The sequence below is a fragment of the Nicotiana tomentosiformis genome, chromosome 5 (assembly GCF_000390325.3).
Source record: "Nicotiana tomentosiformis chromosome 5, ASM39032v3, whole genome shotgun sequence".
Classification (NCBI taxonomy): domain Eukaryota; kingdom Viridiplantae; phylum Streptophyta; class Magnoliopsida; order Solanales; family Solanaceae; genus Nicotiana; species Nicotiana tomentosiformis.
The window spans coordinates 48,796,903-48,814,291 of NC_090816.1; the positions used below are offsets into that span (position 1 = coordinate 48,796,903).

General features: G+C 36.9%; 1 long non-coding RNA gene across 1 annotated transcript; it reads left to right on the top strand.

Annotated features, from left to right (window-relative positions):
* Window positions 1-1,599: 1,599 nt before the first annotated feature.
* On the top strand, window positions 1,600-4,491 carry LOC104110068 (uncharacterized). Its single transcript, XR_001971977.3, has 4 exons — window positions 1,600-2,994; window positions 3,378-3,770; window positions 3,857-3,933; window positions 4,029-4,491. It is a non-coding gene; the product is annotated as an uncharacterized lncRNA (long non-coding RNA).
* The last annotated feature ends 12,898 nt before the right edge of the window (window positions 4,492-17,389 follow it).

Sequence of the window (17,389 nt, forward strand, 5' to 3'; positions counted from 1 at the left end):
AAGGTGTGATTCCCGATTGGAATTGATTAACTAAATGAGAGAATTCTGTAATTAGCATTTACAAATATTGCAAAAGATTTGAACATAAAAGAATAATTAATATAGTAAGGAAAGCATATAAATATTTACATAAAATATGTGTGATCAAATAGATATGTAAAGTATATGAAAGAATTCATGTATATAAAGTATATGAAATTTATATTAACAAGTAAGGTGTCTCAAAAGTGACAAAAATAATTTGGTTAGAGTAGTGAATTTTAAACAAATGACTTTATAGGAAAGAACCGTTTTCAAATGAATATGGAGAGACTAAAATTGTTGGCTTCAAAAGAATTAATTAAGTAAATAAAGAATGAATAATACAGAAAAGGGTTACCAAAAATGAATGAGTATACTAAAGAATTATTCCCAGGCGAATAAAGATTAACAAATTGACTAGAAATTTAACCCTAGCGAATCAATTAGGTGAAGGGTATTTATCTAACAAATGAGTGGATAGAACTATTCTAAAATTTGTATATAATATGACTAGACTTTGATAAAAAAAAAATTATTGAAGAACATGTGAAAATAGTCGTTAAGAATGAAAAAGTATGACTAAAACTTATTTTTAAATAAATAAAAAATATTTGAATAAAGTGACTAACAATTAACTCAAAATATTTTACTGAGAAATGAATCGTGTATGAGAGAACTTTGTAAAAATGAATTAATACTTACAAAGAAAAATAATTCCCAAATAATTAAAGAATGATTAAAAGATATATAAATGAAGTAACTAGATATAATCCTAATGTCGTGAGATAAGCTAAGGACAAAATAAAGTGTGATGTAGGATTTTAGAAGATGTATATATTAATAAATAAAACGTGTAAAGACTAATTTTAAAGAATTGAATAGCTATAATCTATTACTAATCGAAATCACTCAAAGACCCTATTGTAGGAAATTATGTTAACATAACAAAATCATAAGTCCATATTCACTTGAAGCGAATTGACTAACTTCATTAGCTAAACATATACCAAATTCAAGTTAATTGTTTCAACTATAGAATTATACCAAAAGTCTAAGTATTTATGAACATGTGATTAATTAAACTAAAATATTAAGAGATACATTAATTATTAACTAAATACAATAATTCTAAATATTATTAGCAAGCAAATAGACGAACAAGCATGTCACGAGTAAGCGCTAATCCCTACTCAACATCCTAAAGTAATATTTTTCACCGTACTTGTGAGTTTCATGTACATCCTAGAATGGGAAGTACGAAGTGCGAGATTTGACGGGGATACGTATTTGATTTTCCTTCAAGCGTCGTCTTTTGGAAGCAACTTCGTGTAAGAATGCCTCACAAAAGTAAAAATAAAAGAGACTAGTAAGTTAATAAAATAATGAATTAAACGAAAAATGTTATACAAAGGTAATTCTCTTTGAAAATAATTCCTTTTTGAAAATGTTTTTGGAAAAGGGTTTTTAAAAGTAGTTTTGGAAAATAATTTTGGAGGCTCAGATTATATGTTTGTTCCGTCTAGAAATAACAAGGGGAATCGCCTTGGTTGCGACTACGATGTCTATCCGTGTCACCATCCAAAGATTTGGTTCATCACATTTCTATTCTTACTTTTTCGATGAGTTTATCGTCATCGCCTCTTTCATTTTGCGCCTGGTTCGGAGGGTCAATCGGAGGGACATGACCTCAATATCTCGGGGTTATTTTCATCGGCCTTAATTTAACATCGTAAGGTTCTGTTCTGCATCAGGCCATATCTTTAGGCAAAATAATATTTTAAACTCAAAAATATGCACATTTGTGGATCATAATCAGTAATAGCAATCAGATAGTGTAACGGCGTATCATAAACCAACAAGAATCAATGGTAAACAAATTAGTGCCGCCAACTGACGATCCAACGAGCAACAAACCCAAAATAATGAATAAGCTTCAGAGAAAATGGTGGAAATTAATAGCAAAAATGAAAGCAAAATTCTTGCATCAATAGCAAATCCGCGGAGCAGCGGTCAAAGGACCAAAGACAAAGTCGCCGGAATTGATTCCGGCCAGATCTTCACATTTTTCGGCGTTAAAATAATAAAATATACCAAACGATATCAAGATAGTGCTGCTTTGACGGCAAATAGTGCCGGAACAACGACCAAACAAAAGCCTAACGAGTCGCCGGTGTTAACTTCATTTCCGGCCAGATCTTGTTAGATTCGGCCTGATTCTGATGGGTTTGACACCTACAAAGTAGAAGAGAGTTAAAAGAAAATAGAGAGTGAGGAGCGACGAGGATGGGGAGTGAAGCAACAGTGGTGGGCGGCCGTTTTCCGACCAATGACCACCGGTAGTAGCGCGGGGAGAGGAGGAGGCAGCGAGAAATGGAGTAAGGGAGAGGGGAAGAAGATAGGGGAGCAGTTATGGTGTAAAGGTGGTTGCCAGTCGGTCGGTGACCAATTCCGGTGGCGGCAGTGGAGGCAAGGAGGGTTGAGAGAGGTGGGGGTAACGACTGCCAATGGAGTAGGGGTCGGCATAATACCGGTCGAACCGTGAATTTCGATTTTTCGATTTCGGTTTAAGCGGTTATTCGGTCGGTGCACGATTTTTAAATTATTAAATTTTGATTTTTCGATACGGTTTACGGTTTTGATATTTCGATTTTCGATTAAACCGAAAAATCAAAATTTTGAGTATTAGTTGAGAAAAATAGGTTTGAACATATGAGTTCTTTTGAGAGTCCAAAACTTAAGGCTGAAGCCCAATAGTCCAATACCCATTTGAAGCACACCCAATTTATCCAAACCTAAGACTTAATCACTTAGTGACTTACTCTTACCGACTTACGTTCCCACCTTAGAATTAGAAATCAAAAATTAGATTTAGGGTTCCTCTAGTCCTCTCACCTCAGTGCGACTGCTGCAGTGTTGCCGACGCCCGATTGTGACGCCTTCTTCCTCAGCTCGTCGCTCATCCTTCTTCCTCAGGTTAGTGTGACTTCTTCTGAGTTCCTTTTCAGTTTTCTTCCTCAACTCATTCGATTTTGGTGTAGATCTTGTACCTTTTGGTGTACCTTTTAGAGTTTGCTCATCAATTATTTGATATAAAATTTGGTTATGCCCTTCACTGGAAACATGTTCACTAGAAATTTGATGTAAAATTTTGGTGTACCTTTTAGAGTTCGCTCATCAATTTCGTGTTTTGTGCTCACTGGAAACATATTTTGGTTGGGTTTTGATTGAACTCTGGTTGGGCTTGAAACTTGGTTTGTAGTTAGGCTTTATCTGATTTATAAATTTTTACCTTATTAAAAAAAATATTTGTTATAGGTGTTCCGACCTTAATTCCGTTTTCATTCGATTTTTTATAGATGGCAGAATTTAAAAGTAGAGTAAGTGAGGTGGGTTCATCTAAAAGCGAACCTACTTCTTTACCTACAAATTCTGTTGAAACTAGTCAAGGCCTAAAAATAAGAAAATCCGTACAATATAGATCAACTGCTTGGGATCATTTTGAAAAGTTTAAAGATGATAATGGAGGTGATAGAGCAAAGTGTAAACATTGTGGTTGTGATTATAAGCTGATTCACGTGTTGCATCGGAATGTGCATTTAGCACCAGTGGCAGCATTCTTGATTCATTTAGGAGTTCATTGACTCCTCGGTTGGTGCAAAGTCATATTTGTGTTCAAGATTGGTTTAGATGTGAGGGTACTCCTATTAATGTTGAAGAAGGTTTGGAGTTTCTTGAGCAAATTGAACTTGGTAAGATTTTGCGTTTTATGAGTGTTTTAGTGAAAATTAGTTTACTTTGTAAGTTTAAATGACACACTTTATCAAATTATATTTAGATATGGCAACGAGCGAAAGAGAAACTTGCATTGTTGAAAGAGATACTAGCATTGTTGATGCATAGTTTGAACAAGTGGTAACTTTAAAGATTTGCTTGTTTTATGATATCCTTTTGTTATTTATAATTAAAAATATTTTATTAACTTGTGATCTTTTTTTTTTTTTTTGTAGGTTCAACTATGCCTCGTGGTCCTAAAGCTAGATCGCGTATTTGGGAATATTTTGAGCTAGTTGAAGTAAATAAAGAAGCCCGCAAAGCAAAGTGCCTTTATTGTGGTCGAGTTTATAATTGCCATCCAAAGTATTATGACACTTTTGGCTTAGTGAAGCACATTAAGAAGTGTCTCATGCCTCATCCAGTGATTCATATTTAAGACTTTAAGTATCCTTTTCTAGACTTACTTTGTGGCTTGTGGGTTGTGACTAGTTTGCCACTGTTTTGTTGTTTGGTGATGGTATTTCTAGACTTGTTTTAGACTTTGGTAGCTGCGAGATTTACCACAGTGTTTGCTGAACTGTGCGATATTTTACTACTTGGATGTTTGACGTTGTTAATTATTATATTGTGAAATCCTGTTGTGTTCTGTTTGGACTTGAAAGGTTAGCTTGTTTGTGAAATCCAGTGATTCGTATATTGCTAGCTTGTTTGGACTTGAAAGATTAATTGTTATATTGTAAAATCCTGCTATTGTTCATGTTTGGATGCTGCCAGAAGTTACAATGTTACATCCATAAAAGATAAAACGTTATGCCCACTGCCCAGTGGCTCAAGATGCAAAAATCACTGGACTGGAAGTTTATGACCACTGGAAGTAAATCCAAGATATAAAAATCTTGAACCGTTAATAACCGAAAAACTAAACCGAAAATAACCGAACCGAACTTTAAAAAAATCGCACTGAACAGTAAATACTTTGGTTTGATTTGGTTATTAATATTACAAAATCAAAAATCGATAAACCGAACCGAACTTTCATAATAACCGACCGAACTGACCGACGCCCACCCCTACTAGGGAGAGAAGAGGGAAGGAAATATAAAAAATGACTTAGGGTATTTTAATTTCATCCCTTCAAAAATTTGATGTCCCCCTATTAAAAGTAATTATTTTTTTAGAAAATATGGCTGGTAGTGCTTATTAAAAAATGCCAACGAATAAAATAATACTATAATAATTATTATTTTATTTTTTAAAGGATAATAAATTGATAGAAAATCCTAACATTTGAAAATAGGATAATTATCAATAAATTATTTTAAACTTAAAAACAAATGCACAAAAATGATAGTATTTTATTAATTGCAATAAAATGATAAAAATTCTTATATTTTGTAAAAACAGGAATAATTATCAATAAATTGTATTAAATTTAAAAATGTGCGAATAGACTACATTTTACCATTAATGACCAGGAAGTCTGCAGAAGTTAATCTTTAAAATATATAGGGCTAAACTTGAGTGTCAACAACTGCCTCTTTTTGACTGGAGACGATGTAAGAGTCTTCGGTTAAAGATATTAACACAACTCAATTTTGTTTTGACTTTAATTGAGTAGGACGGAGGACATGTAGTAGGGGAATAGTGGAGATTTTGAAGGTTATGGCCGAACTCTGATTCCGAGTTGCCTACATATCTCGGGCTTAACGAGAATCAGGTCGCGTGTAGTTCTGGAATGCAATTGACTGCTACTTCTAGGTTGTAGCCTCATAGAGCGGGAGATAAGGAACATAGATATTCAAGGACGAAAATGATTCGTGTGATCTCGACATTGCTTCCAAGATTGCCCTAGTGTCGAACTGTGGTGACACTAAGATGTGGATATTGGATGATGAATAGATTCGTTTGAATGGACTTTGATGTAGATATGGCTGAACTCTGTATCGAGTTTCCTACATATCTCGAGTGTAACGAGAATTAAGCCGAATATAGTTCCGAGAAAGTGATGGAGAATATTATGGAATGATTGGATTTTTGATTTTTTGATTTTAAAAATTATCCCAGCACTATGATGACACCATGGGTTTTGTTTTGATCAAGGATACATATTGGCTAACACCCCATGACAAATGGGATATAAACAGCATGATTCTTGGGAGCATACCGCCGACTGCTGTTGAGGAGTTCGACGTTCGCCCTCAAAACCTGCCCCTATTTATTTGCTAGAAGAAAATTTCACGTTGTGCCACGTATTTTCTATTGGTAGAGTTGACGTGGTTTGGGCTATGATCCTATTTGACTTGAAGGAAATGGATAGTAATGGTTTGAATAACGCTTGTGGATTTGATGCAAGAATGATATGATTTTTGAATGAAATGGGGTCTCAAGTTGGGGTGCAGGGACCCTGGTACGAACTATGATTTGAAAGACATCTAGACTGGATACCGGTCCGGAGTGATCAAAGTATTTAATTTGAAAGAAATTCGGGTTGAGCACCGGTCCGAAATAATTAGAGCATTTGATTTGAATGAAGTCCGGGCTAGGTACATGCATAAAGTTGTCGGAAAACTTTGATTTTGAAGGAAATCCGTGCTGGGTACAAGTCTGAAGTGATCGAAGCACTTTGATTTTAAAACTTAGACGGGCTATGTACCGTTCCGAAGTGGTTGGAGCTGTAAAATTTAAAATACCCGCATTAGAAGGTGAGTGGTTGTAAAATTTGTCTTTGACTTTGAAATTTCCATTAGAAGACTGGCGTCTGTAAAATTTGAGTTTGACTTTGAAATGCCCATTAGATGGTGGGCGCCTGTATAATTTGATTTTGAAATGACCATTAAAAGGCGGGCACCTGCAAAATTTGAGTTTGACTTTGAAATGCCCATTAGAAGGCTGGCGCCTGTAAAAGCGAATAAGCTATCTTTCCTATGCAAGAAATTTGTTGAAAAGGGGGTTCTAGTTGACACTTTTTTATTATTTTCTGCATTTTTTTTATATTGTTTTTGTGATTTTGTAGAATAGAGAAGACTATGATTTATTTACACTTTATTGGTATCAACAATTATTATTGTGCATAAGAATTTCCACCATATGCTGTCCAGCAAACAAAAATTGGCATATAGGTAATTCTTATAGCTTCGATTGGTACCTCCGGTATACCTAACTTTGACAAAATCTGTTTGTCTTGCTTCAATAAGAGGTTTTGAATTTTGCCTATCCTCATATTTCAAGTGCCCTTACCACAAAGAAATTTCTAATTTTCATACATTTTTGAAGTATTTTGAATTTTTTAGGATATTTGAAAAATAAACTCACATTCAGAAAGATGCTCAATGCATGCGATTGAGATACCATATGCTTGACCTTTATGTGAGTAGCCACTAATATGAGAACACTTGGAAATAGGATCATGTAAGGATTGTTATCGACTTATAATGTTGTCAAGACCCAAATTTTACCTAGTTGTGATGACACCTAACCCGACTCACTAGGTAAGCCAAACAATAGTTACACAATTCTAATGAAGATCATAAGTAATCAATAACTGAAATAGCTGAGTTTTCATACAATATCCCAATGATTGGTAGTAGAAGTCATGAGCCACTTAAGATTAGATATACAAAGTTGGTACGAAAATAAATACAATATCTGTTTAAAATATACATAAACAGAGTACAAATTCACAACTACCAAGGACAAGTGGTAGCTATATCCAGAAAATAGGTACATCATTAATGCCAACTTCCGTCATCCACAATAGCTCAGCTTCAAGATCTACACGCAGAGTGCAGAAGTGTAATATGAGTACAATCGACCCTATTTACTCAACAAGTATCATAACTAACCTTGGCGAGGTAATAGAGGCAAGCATTATTAATGATTCTCGCTAATAACCTGTTCAATTCTTGAATTTAGCAAATACACAACAATGGTGCCACGACCCATGTAGGGATTGTTATTGACTTATAATGTTGTCGCGACCCAAATTTTACCTAGTCGTGATGGCACCTAACCCGACTCGCTAGGTAAGCCAAACAATAGTTACACAATTCTAATGAAGATCATAAGTAATCAATAAAATAAACAATAGTTATTAGTAAGAACACTTGGAAATACGATCATGTAGGGATTGTTATCGACTTATAATGTTGTCACGACCCAAATTCCACCTAGTCGTGATGGCACCTAACCCGACTCGCTAGGTAAGCCAAATAATAGTTACACAATTCTAATAAAGATCATAAGTATTCAATAAATAAAATAGCTGAGTTTTCATACAATATCCCAAGGATTGGTAGTACAAGTCATGATCCACTAAGATAAGATACACAAATTTGGTACGAAAATAAATACAATATCTGTTTAAAATATACATAAACAGAGTACGAATTAACATATACCAAGGACAAGTGGTAGCTATATCCAGAAAATAGGTACATCTTTAATGCCAACTTCCATCATCCACAATAGCTCAGCTCCAAGATCTACACGCAAAGTGCAGAAGTGTAATATGAGTACAATCGACCCCATTTACTCAACAAGTATCATAACTAACTTTGGCAAGGTAATAGAGGCAAGCATTATTAATGATTCTCGCTAATAACCTGTTCAATTCCTGAATTTAGCAAATACACAACAATGGTGCCATCTAATCATATAACACAGATAAAACCATACCGGTGCACAAGAGATAATCCTTCATCAGTTTTATATAGAGAAGATATGCATGAAACATCAATTAATCCTTCAACAATTGCATATGGAGAAGATATGCATGATTAAACAAATCAAGTCACATGGAGTCACATATAGAGAAGATATGTACCGTGTCTCATCTCATCAAGTAATGTAGAATATAGAGAAAATATGCATAAAGACATGCATACATTCCGGATCTAGCAAATAGAGAAGTGATGCAGTAAAATCATGTATACATCCAGGGAATTTGCAAAAAGAGAAGAGATGCAAAGTCCAACTAATGATCAACTTTACCAAAATCCACATCAACCAAAAACCCATCAGTTTCTCACAACCGGCGTGTACACCACCAAGAGAGAAACATGAGAGGGTAGCCCCAGGGATATGAATCCTTATCCACATGCTGCACGGATACCTCACGTGCCAACAATATCAACCGCATGGAAAACTCACGTGCCAATAGTAACAATCGCACGGACAACTCGCGTGCCAATAGTAACTCGGATCCGCACGGACCATTCATGTGCTATCACACAGAAAGAATATATATAGGAATACATGTACATGAACAATGGATAACAAATTACATACCCATGGACTGATATAAGTGACATGCTAAGGTGTATGCCTATGCGGAATGTACTACCATAACTCAAATTGGGAAATTTCATCACAAAATAGCAGTTATCATGTTCAATCAGGGGACCGACCTATATGTAACCTCTAACATGATTCAAATAGTTCACTGTCACGACCCAAAATTTTAACCCGTCGTGATGGTGCCTAATACATTTGCTAGGCAAACCAGACATAACAATAAAAAACCAAAATAGCAAAATTTACAGAAATAATATAAGTATGAAACCTCAATATGATAAAATAAGGCTAATACATGATAAATCCCCAGAACTGGTAAATATGGAGTCATGAGCTCTAATATAGAAATACAAGTCTGAAATGACCAAGTACAACACTATCACACCCCGAACTCGGGGAGCGTGACCGGCGCTCAACCGAGTAAACCCGGTCAAGCAAGCCTGTCAGATACTTTCTAACCAAATTTACTTATGAATAAAGAGAATACATATTTTCATTAATTAGACAAGGAGATTATGTATACAATACCAATCCATTACTATTAGCTACTTCATTTATAAGTCCTTAAAATATTATATTACACACCTATAGTTTAGAACATTAGTCCAAAATCACCATCCAGACCTAACAGAATCATCAAAACTCCATTCCGAGGTCTAATACAAAAACAAAGTCAAACTTAGTCATAATGCATCATATGAAGCTACTCATGACTTCAAATAGTTGAAAGGAGCGTAAATGTTCAAAACGACAAGTCGGGTCGTTACATTCTCCCCAACTTAAGATCATTCATCCTCGAATGAGGGGTAGAATCCATCATTAGCATCCAATGTTGCCCAAATGCTAATTCACACTCACCAGCAGTTTCAAAATTTGGCTAACTCTCTAAATTTTCAAAACTTTTGGGAGAGTTTCCTCTATAACTTGGCCTATCCACATGTCATAGAATCCTAGAAATCGATCTTAACAACAAATAGATAACACCACATTATACCACAGACATGAAAACAACACCAACCGTGACATCCTAGGCATTATATTATCAATTGGGGCATTTGCATAAACTGTACAAGTCTGGACGTCACCAATAGAAAGTAAACTCCTAATATTCTTTAACACAATAATTCAGTGATGATATTGACTTTCTTTATAAATTAGTGAACGTGTTCTGGCCCCTTTCAACTCTGTCACACCAACTTTGGACCATCGATGGGCAAATTTCATCTCCCGCCACACGACACACCACACAGTGGAACAACAACCCAATACACGATAACCACGACCTTCATTTGCCCTATACTCAAAACACATTCCTGTAGCCACTCCTTGACCTAGTCATGATTTGACATACTAGAGTACATCATTGTGGGAACCTCACAACTTTTCTTGCTCTTACTGAATCTCTACTTTTAAGAGACAATACGAAACATGATCTTCAAATTTCTAGCACCGACCTTCAGCCTCATGCAACATTCGTGAAATATTCTGAACACGTTTGTCCACACCTGGTTATTGAAAGCTTATGCACATACGCCTAGTGACTAAAGGCATACACCTTCACCCATATCTTTCTCTTATATGAACAACCCCTTAGACATCCTTCCTAATCACTTAAGTCGCGTTATAAGCTTGGGATAACACCTCTAATCCCCCTACTAAAACCTATTGCCATCACACCCCATCATTCCCGTATGAGTTAAACTTACCGTGGTTGAAGGTCCAAACATGTAAGGAAGTACCATCGTATGGTCAAGCATACATGGCACGCAACTCTATGGTCATACTCATTTACACATATCATAAAACAAGGGGAAATGGGGTTGAGGGACTTACTTGCTGTTCCTTGGTTGTTGGGGCAGTGCCTTAGCTGATGACCCTTGACTCCACACTCGAAACATTCATCAGTGCCACGTCGGCACACCCCCAAATGATGCCTCCTACACTTGGGACATGGGGACCTCTACTGTAGCTGATCGTTCACGCTTGACTGGACCTACTGATTAGATCCATTGTTGCCTTGGTCTGGCATACTATGGCCCCATCGCTGCTGATCAGGCCCTGATGGTAGTGCTCTAGCTGAAGACTGAACAATTGACTGCGTGGGTCCGGATAACAATCTCCTATGTAATGCCTTTCCACCATAACCCCGACTGTAGGATCTACTAAAATTGCCCGCGGATCGGGTCTTTTGTTTGTTATCTTGCTCTGTCTTTCTTTTTAACTTTTGATCCTCCGGGCCGCCTTAGTTTTGGCAGGCAAGATATGATCAATGAAAGCATCAGTAAACTCACTCCACCTCGCCGGAGGACTTCCCTCCTCTCGGGACTCCTCCCATAGCTCAAACCAAGAATATGCCAGCTCTTTCAGGCGGTAGGAGGCCAACTCCACTCCCTCCGTCTCAGTGGCATGCATAACTCGGAGAGTTTTATGCATCTCATCAATGAATTCCTAGGGGTCCTCCTCGGGGTTAGTACCCGTGAACACCAGAGGATCTAACTGAGGAAACCTGTTCACTCTGGAACTAGCAGAATCCCCTTGCAGACTAGAAGAAGTAGGTGCAACATTCGATCTCTTGGCCTGGGAAGCCACTATCTGAGCCAACATTTGTATGGCTCCCTTAAGGTCCCTATAAGAAACACTGGGACCGGGAGTTGAGGCTGGAGGTTGAACTGGGATATCAGTCGGAGGAATCGTTGCACCCTCAGTAGGTACAGGAACATGTGCGGTCTGATTAGGTATAGTAGAATCAGGCAGTGTAGTAAACGGGGGAATGTTCTCACCCCTCGGGTGCTCACCCACATCATACAATATAGAATCAACTACCACTCCTGGGGTGACATTGGCTCTTTGGCAAGTTTTTCCTTTCTTCCTAGGCGCCATGTACTAAAAGTTAGAGCAAAGCATGAGTTAAAGGAGGAACAGTCTTACAATCAGCTTTATCGGACGATCGAGAACATCAAAGAAGGGTATTATTCCTAAATGCCCAAGTATTCTCCTAATTATAGATGTGGTCGACAACACACCGATAAGAAGGACTCTACTAGATATAGCTCCGAGACATTCTAGGACATTTTAAAACCTTAGGCCTTACGCTCAACCGAGTGAACCCGATGAAGCAAGTCTGTCAGATACTTTCTACCCAAACTCACTTATGAATAAAGAGAATACATATTTTCGTTAATTAGACAATAAGGAGATCATGTATACAATACCAATTCATTACTATTAGCTACTTCATTTATAAGTCCTCAAAATATTATATTACACATCCATAGTTTAGAAGTGGAACATGTGATACAATTACAACCTCATTTGTTTGACCTTCCCAATACTAACGTACAACCCACACCATGTCTATGGAGCCTCTAACGGTTACCAAAAGAGTACTAGGATAGTGCTGGCAACAAGGCCCCGGCTACACCTCAAAACACAATACATGAGAAACAAAAGGTACATGACCCCGATATGAAGTGGGGCTCACCAAGTCAGCTGAGAGGAGGATGTACTGCTATCACTGATCAATGCCACCTGCAATGGAATCACCTACATCTATTAAAAGATACAACGCCCCCGGCAAAAAGGACGTGAATACATGTGGAATAGTACTCGTATGTAAGGCAGACAAAACAACATATGAAAAATATGGAAACTCAAATAAGAGGCAAATAAAGTACATCAAGAAATTACGAAACCTCCCTTTGAAATCAAATTTCATGTCTTATTATATCTGTGTCATTCTAAACTTCTTTTAGGATCAACTGAGCCATATGAACTCTACGTGGAATACATAATATAACGTAAATGAAACAACATGTACAAATAAGGCCAATGAAAGTGGCACCTATTGTATGCATTAATAATGCGTCTCACTAGATCGTCCACAGTGTTCACATATCATATTATACACCTATGTGTCTCATAGACTGTCCATAGTGTTTATTCATACCGTACACCTATACATTTCATACACAATACACCTATGCATTTCATAGACCGTCCATAGGATTCCATACACAATATACCTATGCATTTCATAGACCGTCCATAGGATTCCATACACAATGTACCTATGCGTCTCATAGACCGTCCATTGGATTCCATACACAATGTACCTATGCGTTTTATAGACCGTCCATAGGATTCCATACACAATATGCCTATGCATTTCATAGACCGTCCATAGGATTCCATACACAATGTACCTATGCGTTTCATAGACCGTCCATAGGATTCCATACAAAATATACCTATGTATTTCATAGACCGTCCATAGGATTCCATAACACATCTTTATGCACATAACCATATATAAACTCAAGTGACATGACTAACGCTACTTTTCAGGTCATAAGTTATCAGATCATTGGAACACTTCATGTTCATGCTCATTATGGATAAACATAGCTCATTACATTAACACATGCATGGCAAATCACCAAGTAGGTTTCAATGGTACATAGACCCAATTTCTCTTCTTAAGGTTCATTATCATTTAGCATAGGACGTCTCTTTTCCAACTCATTATATACCTCTTTATCATCTTAAGGTCACTAGCTAAGTTCATGATTCTCGGTGAGTTAACATAGAAGTCATTTACATTCATTATTTCCGAACCATACACCCATAGTTGAAACCGCTGGAACATACAATGCCTCATGATTCTCATTTTGGCAAACGACCACAGTTCATGTTCATACTTTCACTTACTTGTACTAGCCACAGGTGATCATAGGACATTAATGACATTATTATATAAAGAGGTTAAAACTCATCTCATAATGTTCACACATTATTTTATTTCATTGGCACTATTGGCCACAAATGTAATTCTCATTCTTGGCATGATGGCCACATTTCTACATATCACATTCGCTTCTTTCACTTTCAAACATCATCATGGATCATCAACAGTAAAGCATTTCTATTCAAGACTTTAAGTCCACATGTGAGCAAATACGAATGTTAAGCACATTGAGATTACTTACACAATTTGGCATAATAGCTTTCATTTGGGCCACGACTTGAAGTAATAATAATTAGATACGCAACCCATGCTTCGAGCACATTTTCAAATAGCACCTAACATATTAGGAACATTTGGAATACATATTGAGTATATATCTTTTGGACACAAAGCTTATTCGGAATAGTCAATTTATAATGAATAACTAGGAACTTACAAGAACATCATGGGATTCAATTCTAGGAGAGAAGTTTAGCCAACATACCTCAAATTCGTCCCTTAATGATACTACAACGATCCACTACACTAAGCAACTTTAATCTACAATAACAACATCCAATGGGACCAATATTAGTAACAAATTCCATAATTTAGGCCATTTAGACATTTTATCAAACACCTAGTAGGCATGAATCTCTACACCTCTTAACCATAGAATTAGTTCATCCAACTACTACCATTTACAAACAATTTATCCCACCATCATTATTAAACAATTCATAACTTCCAACATCACATATATGACCATCCATCCACACCCAACCAACAAAATTTCATCAAATAATCACCTTTCAATCTATAAAATTGTTATGTATTTAAATTGGGAACTTATGGCTTCCAATCACTATACCATAAGTTCCAATACTTAATTTATACTCATTTTCCCATAATATATCCATACATATAAGTCTAAGGGTGTAGGATTACCTTTTGGAAGAAATCTTGCAAAACCCTCCTTTGAGTTCTTGAAGAAATTTCTTGAAGATCTATGTATTTTATGAAGGATTGACTTAGTTTTAGGGTGGAATTGATGGAACGAAATACGAAATTAGTAGGGATTACTCACCTTGAAGATAGGGGGAGTTGGAGGTCTTGAGAGAGTGGAGGAAAATCCCAAAATTCGGCCAAGAGAAATGGGGAAAAATGAACCCCGAAATGAGTATATAATGTTTCGGGCGCAACAAGTGGCATGGGGCGCTGCCTGTGGCACTGGTTCCAGAACCTCAAGATACTCAGCGCTAGGGATAGCTCCCTACGCTACCCTGGGCGATGGCGATGGAAAATCATTTATACTTCACCCGGAAATGGTCATAATTCTCTCATACGATGTCCGAATTCGATAATTCTTTTTGCTATGGCTCCGTAATTTCCATACAGATATAATGCTTTAATCAAAACTGAATTTGGAGCGTATTTGCTTAATGTGATACCACTTATACTTGAAGAAACAGTGTCGATACATCCTAGAAATATCCAATTAAATTTCGGGCATACGCCCGAGTCCAAAATCACCATCCGGATCTAACGGAATCATCAAAACTCCATTCCGATATCGAATACAAAAACAAACTTAAACGTGGTCATAATACATCATATGAAGTTACTCAAGACTTCAAATAGTTGAAAGGAGCGTAAATGTTCAAAACGACAAGTCGGGTCTTTATAAATACTGTCTTAAATAAAGACAACAGTACAAAAGAAAAGAGATGCCAAGACTGCGGTCAAGAATATAGTTCTACCTCGTCTCTCAGTAATCAATTCTACTACGAGCCCTTGTTATGGATGACTGGGTCTGACACCTGGATTTGTACAAGTAAGTGCAGTGTGTAACATGAGTACAACCGACCCAATGTACTCAGCAAGTATCAAAACTAACCTCGGCGAGGTAAAGGAAGAAAGAATTATGAATAATACTTGCTATAACTTGTATAGTTTCATAAATCCAACAAGTATAGAACAATAATGTGATCAAGTATAAAGCACAGAACGAACTATCTGTGTGTGTGTGGACAATTACTCAAGTACTCTTCTTTGTCAATGTTACAACATGTAAAGATGATCTGCAATTAAATCAGGTAGTTAACCATGAAAATTTCTAGTAAAGATAAAATGCAAAATCCAAAGCAAACACTGGCCAGATTTTTCCTCAGTAATTCCGTATCCGTACCAAACCACTGATCAGTTTCCTCAAATCAGCATGTACGCCATCAAGAGAGAAACATGAGAGGTGACCCTAGGGAGATGGATCCATATACACATGCCGCACGGACAACTCACGTGTTGCATGGACAACTCGCGTGCTAATTATATCAACAGCACGGATAACTCACGTGCTGCACAGACAACACACGTGCTAATAATATCAATATTTGGATCTGCACGGACAACTCACGTTCAAATAATATCAACTGCACAGACAACTCACGTGCCACAGTCACAATCCGCCCGGCATGGTCACAGGATACCAGTCCAGATCATAACACACAGAAAGCAGTATACTAGAATACATGTACATGATCAATGATTATCAAGTCTCATACTCCTGGATTGATATATATAATATGCTATATTGTAGTCATGTGCAATGTGTGCTATCACAGCTAGAACAGATAATTTCATCACAAAATAGCAATTTATCAGGTTCAATCGGGAGAATAACCTCAAACAAATCTCAAATGTGGTACAAATAGCTCACAGAGGGGTACAAATTGGAGAAACAACACAACGTGAATCTTAGCAATCAATTCAAGGCATGTCATAGCCTAAGCATTACCCCAAGCATGAAAATAGTACCTCGGTGCATGCATATGGGCTCAACCCCACACATATGCGCCAATCATAGCACATAGCTATCACAAATAATTCAGGCAACAAGTGCCTCAACCAAGTTTAGGTAAGATGCTTACATCAAGCAAGCCAAATCAGTTCTCTAACAAGCTTTTCTCACGCATATCAATCTCTGGACGACTTGAATCTAGCCAAAATAACTTACTACCTTCAATAATAGCAAAAAGAAACAATTCCAAAAGCTAAAGCTAAAGTCTTGATTCAATTATGCAAAGTTAACCCAAAATGTCAACCCAGAGGCCGCACTCCAGAATCCAACAAAATTTATAAATTTCGAACACCCATTTGATTACGAGTCCAACCATACTAATTTCGTCCAATTCCTTTAACAAATCGACCCTCAAATCACCAAATCTCACTCTCCAATCCCATGGTCTAAAATTCCCAAATTTCACTTCAAATCCACAAAAACTAGGTATAATAATCAATGGGTAATCAATATTTATCAACAAAAGTGATCTTCACTTACCTCTTCAATTGTATCAAAAACCCTCTCAAAACTCGCCTTTAGCCGAGTTCCAAATCTCCCAAAATGAGAAAAAACTCAAACCCTTCGAATATAAGAACATGCTAGTGAATTCGAACCTGCGGTCACTTAACCGCATCTGCGGAAAGTTGTCCGCATTTTCTACTCCCTCCCAAAATCTGGCCTTCCGCTTTTGCGGACAAAAACTCACACCTACGGTGTCGCATCTGCGGAAATTCCTTTGC